The 7,833-nt window shown below is 35.9% G+C and overlaps 1 non-coding gene across 1 annotated transcript; it reads left to right on the forward strand.

The window, feature by feature from the left end:
• The first annotated feature begins 2,620 nt into the window (after positions 1–2,620).
• Positions 2,621–2,727, forward strand: LOC124502743 (U6 spliceosomal RNA). The gene has a single exon (XR_006960006.1). It is a non-coding gene; the product is annotated as a U6 spliceosomal RNA (small nuclear RNA).
• Positions 2,728–7,833: the final 5,106 nt, after the last annotated feature.

Below are 7,833 nucleotides of genomic sequence, written 5' to 3' on the forward strand. Positions count from 1 at the left end.
ATTGTGCCTTTATAAAGTGAAGTTAATTCCTGGCATTTAGTAGGTGCTCAGTGCACATTCATTGAATGAAGAAATACCTGACTTGCTTTTATGAATAACAAGAACCATTTGTAATCAACACATTTATTACTTGTAAACAGATTACGTGTAGCTGAAGTGCTTGGAAGCAGCTAGTTCTTACTAACATACTTTTTATACTGTTGGTTTGCTCTGAAATCTTTTTTAAAAGTATTAAAGAAAAATTAAGTCCAGTATAATTCTAATTTCTAAAATATAAATTCTGTATCATGTGGATGAATTAATGGTGATTCAAAAGTTTTTAAACACTCTGTTTCCCCTTTATCAGGTAGTCTTTCTTGTTCATTATCTTGACCTATTACATGAAGAGCCATATTTTCAGAAACACAAGTGTAGCATAGGCCTTTACAAAAGAAATAACTATTAAATTTCTTTTGTTGGATAATGTATTCTTCCTCTCTCCCTTCCTGTTTCCTTATTTCCACAATCATTCGTTAAACTATGTGCTAAGATAACTTACTCCTGAAGAGTGAAAATAAGGTAGTGTTAACTGTTTCTTAAGTGACTCATTGTCTAGAGAGGTACTGCAGTGACTGTGAATATACTTATTTGATGATATTTCATGTTTCTCAAAATATTTGTTTTCAATGGATCATGAATGTTTGTACACAAAAGAATGTATCTTCATGTGTTTTTTTATGACTTGAGACCTAACATTTATAAGCATATTAAAATGAATTATTAGAGTTTATCGAAAGCTATTTCATAATGCGATTAGAAGTCAACGTAAAACTAGACCATTTGAAAATCGACAAGTCGTTTGAAAATCGGGGTGCCTGGGTGGCTCAGTTGGTTAAGTGTCCGATTCATGGTTTTGGTCAGGCTACCATCTCGCAGTTTGTGGGTTAGAGACCCACATCGGGGTCCGTGCTGTGCGGAGTCTGCTTGGGATTCTCCCTCTCCCTCTCTCTTGGCCCCTCCCCCACTTGCACTCTCTCTCAAAATAAATAAATAAACTTAAAAAGAAGATTGATGAACTGCATAAAACATACAGTTTATTGACTACTTTGTGCAGTGGCATGTTGTATATGCCAGCAGGCGCCGAAACTTTTATTGTGTTTTCTTTATTCAGACGTTACCAGTTCAACAACATTTCACTGATGTATGCGAAAACAAAACAGATAGGTTTTCAGCGTGTGGTGATGACATTCCAGTAGAGAAGCAGAGTAGTGTGTGGTGCTATGGGATGATGGAGCCAAGGTATCCTTCTTGTATCTGTCAAGATAATGTGGTGATCAGAAATTCCAAATGGCTTAACAAAACACAGGTGTTTGTTTGTTTGTCTGTTTGTTTTTCCTCACTTGTATCAGCGTCTGATATGCGTCAGGCCACTTTCCTTGTTGACTTTGCTTCAACTGTAAACTGAGGGATTCAAACTCTTCCCGTGTCAATTGCACGGATGGGAAAGAGTGATCAGAACTCACACTCATCTTGGACTGTCCGCTTCCAGAGGTGAAACCTCACTTGTGCATCGGTGAAAACTAAGCAGTGTATTCCCAGCCCTGTGACTGTGAAATGTGGTCTTCCTGTAATCACAGGAGAAGAAACTGCTGTGAATGTAGAGATTCTACAACTGCGAATAGTGAGCTACAAAAATTTTCTGCTGTTATCAAGAAAAAATATGCACAAAGAAGTGGTTTTACTAGACACCAAATACTACTGACTGTTCACTAAAGGGTTTCTCTCCCATCCTTTTATAAATCTCATCACATAAAGGAGTGACTCTCCATTGAGTGCTGGTCTTTCTTTGATAACTCTGTTCAAAATATTCCATTGGACCCTCTAATAGAAAATTTCCACAGTTTTATAGGCTGGGTAGACTTTTGATTCTCTAGTTAACATGCAGTTTGTGATATTTAATAAGATAGCATCTGTTCCTTTGTGTTGCACTAGTGTCCAAAGATAGGATATTATAGAAATTAAAGTGTAGACCATTGGGCTATAAAATGGTAACAAATCTGGTTTTAATGATCTGAAATCAGGGAGGGCTCAGAACACCTCTTAGCAAGGAGAATGTCCTAAAAGTTGCAATGCACTGATCAAGATAGCCTTGGCTAAGAAAGTGGCAGAAATTAGGAGGCAGTGTATGAAATCTTAGAATATTAAAGTTGTAGGTGTCCTTGAAGATTGTATATTGTACCTTTTTTATTCTGAAGATCAGAAAATTGAATTGAAACCATGATGAGTTACACATAAAAGTTTTGAAAACTTAATTCCCAGTTTGTGAAGTCCACATTGTTTTCTGTGTCATCAGTATTCTTTTCAGTATTGCATGTTGCTTCAATAATGTTGCCCAACTTCACCCTATGCCCTTCCTCCCAAATTCAATAGCTTAGAAAAATAAGCATTTGTGTTCTTGTTAATGGAATGGCCATGCCTCATCTGGGCTCGTGTGGTTTTGGCATCATGGTTGGATACATGGATATGAGTCTCCCTTACATTTCCCCTTTTTTCACGGACCAGTGGCTACCTGAGGCATGCTCTTCTCATGGAAGATTATAGGAAGGCAAGAAGGCAAGCTGATTTAAAATCTCTGCTTGCAGTGCTCTCTTGGGCAGCACTTATACTAAAATTGGAATGATACAGAGAAGATTAGCATGGCCTCTGTGCAAGGGTGACACGCAAATTCATAAAACCCCTGCTTGTGTTAATTCTCTCTCTTGTGTGCGCTCGCTCTCTCTCTTGAGCAAAGTCAGTTACTTGGACAGATTCTAAGTATTTGGACAGGGGAGATGAGAGAATATTCACTGAAAACAGTCCAATCTATCATGTTCTCTATAAGGCCAAGATTTCCGAATTTAGGGTAAAGGAGAATCTGCTGTAACAAAAGTACTGTGGTTCAAACAAGATTGATGTTTATTTTTCACTCTCATAACAATTTAGAGTAGGTCAGTGTTCCAGGGCAGGTTAGAGGTTCTGTTCCAGGGACCCAGATTCCTTCCATTTCATTGCTCTACCATTCCATAGGGTGGTGTCCTTGTCACATGACTGAAGCTGTCTGACTGGTACAACATTACATTGTAGCCCATGGGAAGGAGAAGAGAGAAAATCACTACACAAGCAATATCCTTTTCAAGTCCGTGTTTGAAAGTTGGTATGTGCAATTTCTGCTTGCATTCCATTGACCATAGCATCATAGAACGGCAAGACCTAGCCACCAGGTAAACTGGTTAAGGCAGTCTCTGATTTCTGCATAGAAAGTTACAATGCTGCCTACAGTTAGAACCTTGAGGATAAATAGAACGTGGACATTGGGTGACAGCAGTCTTTGCTCTCAAGATAGTTTGAGCTAATTACGTATACGATGGAATGAGCATGAGTGGAAAAGATGAGGAATGCTCCTTTTGCCTAGGGAGAATTATGTAGGTAACTACCTTCCACAAGAAGAAAACTGGAAAAAAAATTAAAACTTTTTTTTTAGCTCACCAATTCTCAGTATGTTTACTTTTATGATTACCTAGAAAAAACGATTGTCTATTTGCTGTTGTAACCAGAAACAGCCATTGTTTCACATCTCCCTTAGGCGAGCCTGTATTCTGTAAATAACCAAGTCCATGTACAGACTAAATGTAAGAACCTGATTACATAAAAAGTTTGATTAAAATTATAAAATAAGGCACTGGATTTTTAAGCATACGTCATCATTTTATGCACATAATGTGTGCCATATCATATGGGTTATGACCTGAATTATTGCGTGTGTGTGTGTGTGTGTGTGTGTGTGTGTGTGTGTGTGGGTGTATGTATGTATGTGTGTTTCCTTTCTCTTCAAGGCTTAGAAACTCCCATTTCAGAACTATTACTGAAGATCGAATTGATGTCAGCCAGGAAACTGTAATTTCCTGTCACTTGGCCTTGAATTACTACTTTGAGTGTGCAGACAATAAACAATTTAGCTAAAAGATGCAAGCTTTTTTCCTACTTATCATTAGTACCTAAGAATATGAATGTTTTGTACTGTTCCATCTCCATTACACATACACTTATTGGCTCAGAATGATATTCAACCCTCCTTGTGTACTTTTATCTTGAACTAATCAAGTCCAAACTTCCTGCTGCTGAAAACCCATGTATGTTCTTTTAAAGTGGGCTACAGAGCCAATTCATCTGATAAAGCAAATAACCTACCATTTCCAGTACAGAAATGAAGCAGAGAAGCCATGTTGCAAGGAACATAATGTTTTCCCCTGCTGTTTTTATTTGTTCTGCATATTTCAAGTGAGAAAGATGGAATTTTACAAGAACTTCATTTGTGAAGGATGCAAGGCAGTTATGTTTCTTTAAATACTTTCCCCGAATACTTGGTACACGAGAGAGAAGCTTGTTTTGTCTTACATAATTGGGTTGCAGTTTTCTGAAAACTAACCCACAAAATTTGTGTTCTATTAGTGTTGACTTTCTGGTTGCCGGTTTCGCTACGATGCCACAAAAAGGGATTCATTTATTTGTTGGGGGCGTTTATGGGACAACCAGTAGCACCAAGTCTGTTTAACTGGGTGTAGCTGAATCAAGTGAGCTTAAAGATTTCATGGGGTTAATGTGATGGGGTCCTCGGCTGAGGGGATGAACTGGGAATTCAGCTTAGGGGTTGGGACTAGGGCAGAACCTCACACATCTTTTCTCTCTCTGGTCCAGGAACAATCTCTGACACCTAGGAAGCTCTGGGAAAAGAAAAAAAAATGTTATTAAAGCCAGCATACCAAGGAAGGAGGCCATCTTTTCATGAGAAGGGACTTGAGCTGACACTGTGATCAAGTCAGTCATGTTCCAGGGCCACTTGGTATGGTGACGGTAACTGTCCACAGGAGACGTAGGGACAATTTTTCTTTGCTCTGGATTGTACCAATGCATTGTAAAGCATTTATCATTCTTCCCCTTCCTCCCAATAAATGCCAGCAGCACTCTTGGGACAACCAAAAGGAACCCCTTGTCCTTGACCACATTGTCAGATGCCACGTATGAGGAGGTCATAGCTCTGCAGAAACTTACTGGCTATGCTCCCATAGTTACTTGTTTGGTTGATTGATTTATCTATTATAAATAAATACTTTAATAATGTCTTTTTAAAAAAACATTTCTTGTTTTTATTGTGAACTGTTTTCAGTGTTAGGAAAACCAAAGTGAATAATAATGATTAACTCTTGTGTACTCAACATCCAGCTTTACTTCATTTTAACATATTGCTTTAGACACTTTTTTTTAAGTACGTGGAATACTGCATCATTATTAAAGCTTCCTTTGTAATCCTCCCCAACCTCATTTCCATGTCTTCACCCCAGGAAAAAACCTGCTGTTCTAATTTTGGTTTCATTACTTTTAACATGTTTTTATGCTTTTATCATACTTGCATGTATTTCTAAGTGGTATTTAGTATTTCTTTATATGTTTTAAATTTCTTATAAATGGTATCACACTCTATTCCTGCATAATTTCCCTACTTGATGCATAAGTATGCTACCAAGATTTGTCTATGTGGATATGTAGAGCTTTGGTTCATTCATTTTAAAAGCTACAAACTATGTCCTTATACAATTATATGCCATAATTTATCTAAATTTCTGGTTCTGGATATTAAGTTTATTTTTAATTTATTATCAATGCCAAGGATGCTGTAATGAACATTCTCATACACATCTTTTAGTGAATGGGTTTCTCCCTAGGAATTCAATTGATGCATAGTTGAATTTTACTAGATTTTGCCACATTACTCACTACAGTGCTTGCACTAAACCAGCACACCAGGTACCTACCCACCATCAATTCATGTAAGTTTTAGAATCATCACATCTTTTCCATCAATTGCTGTTGGTAACATTTAAAAAATTTTAACAATCTGTGACGTGGGACATAGCATCTTTTTTTAAAAAATTGTATTTTCTCACTTTCTATTTCTCATGCGTATTGACCATCCATATTTCCTCTTATAGGGAATGTCTATTCATATACTTTGTTCTTTTTTCTATTGGGTTGGTTGTCTTTTTGATTTTTAGTTTTTTAGTAAGAATTTTGGTTTTCATTTCTACACACACACATGCGTATACATACGTGTTGTAAATATATTTTCCCAGTCCCCGGCCTTTCTTTTCTATGTCCACTTTTTGTTGTATAGATGGCTTTATTCAATTTTATCACCCTCTTTATTAGAGTTTATATTTTTATATATTATACAAGAAATTTTTTTATGCTAGCTTTATTTTTCCTCATGTGGATAACCGATTGTTCCAAAATCATTTTTAAAATTGTCAAGTCTTTTTTATTGAATTGCATGTTAATATTTGTGGGCATATCTATTTCTAAGCTATATATTTTATCTCAGTAATTTATTTGTCACTTTCCTTGTCCCTTTGTCATTGTTTTTTTATCAATTATGTTATCTTTGAAAGCATCCATTTTTAAAAATTGTCTTGGCTAGTCTTACCCTTTTGTCCTTGAATATGAAGTTAACATCAGCTTTTTAAGTTACATAATAAAGTTATATATTGACATTTAGGTTGGGAACTGAAATAAATAAACTTATGAAATAATTGGAGGACAACTGATATCCTTATGATATTGAATCCTCCTACACATTAACATGTATTATCTCTCCATTTATATAGTTTGCATGTTTTTAAATTAAAATGATTTTCTATGTAAAGATCTAAATATAGTTTACTAGTTTGTTTCTCTGAGGACATTGTATTGTTTGTTTTTCTTACTAATGGAATTTGTTTTGAAATTATATTTTCTGTCACTGTTTTTATTGTTGCTGATCTAAAGTTTTTTTGTTTTTGTTTTTTTTGCTGGTGCATTATAAATAATAATCTTGTTTACTCTAAATAATTTGTTTATAATTTTTCTTAATTGCTCTTTGTAGTCAATATTATATGCAAACTTTTTTCCTCCTTTCTTATCCTTATATTTATTGATTTTTTTTGCCATACCATGGCAATGAGTGCCTATAATATAGCAGTTTATTGAAATGATGATAGCAGGCATCTTTATCTTATTTTTTTATCTTTATTTTATTTTTTTAACTTTGTAATTTAACTTTATTTTTTATTTTTTAAAATTTACATCCAAATTAGTATATAGAGAAGCAATGATTTCAGTAGATTCTGTACTGCCCCTTATCCATTTAGCCCATCCCCCTGTCCCACACCCCTCCAGCAACCCTCAGTTTGTTCTCCATATTTATGAGTCCCTTTTGTTTTGTCCCCCTCTCTGTTTTCATATTATTTTTGTTTCCCTTCCCTTATGTTCATCTGTTTTTTCTCTTAAAGTCCTCATATGAGTGAAGTCATATGATTTTTGTCTTTCTCTGACTAATTTCACTTAGCATAATACCCTCCAGTTCCATCCACATAGTTGCAAATGGCAAGATTTCATTCTTTTTGATTGCCGAGTAATATACTCCATTGTATATATATATACCACATCATCTTTATCCATTCATCCATCGATGGACATTTGGGCTCTTTCCATACTTTGGCTATTGTTGGTAGTGCTGCTATAAACATGGGGGTGCATATGTCCCTTTGAAACAGCACACCTGTATCCCTTGGATAAATACCTAGTAGTGCAATTGCTGGGTTGTAGGGTAGTTCTATTTTTAGTTTTTTGAGAAACCTCCATACTGTTTTCCAGAGTGGCTGCACCAGCTTGCATTCCCACCAACAAGGCAAAAGAGATCCTCTTTCTCCGCATCCTTGCCAACATCTGCTGTTGCCTGAGTTGTTAATGTTAGCCATTCTGACAGGTGTAAGGTGGTACCTC

This window comes from Lynx rufus, unplaced genomic scaffold (genome assembly GCF_022079265.1).
Source record: "Lynx rufus isolate CCGP_SWC_20201006 ecotype Redwood Valley unplaced genomic scaffold, mLynRuf1.p SCAF_7, whole genome shotgun sequence".
Lineage (NCBI taxonomy): Eukaryota > Metazoa > Chordata > Mammalia > Carnivora > Felidae > Lynx > Lynx rufus.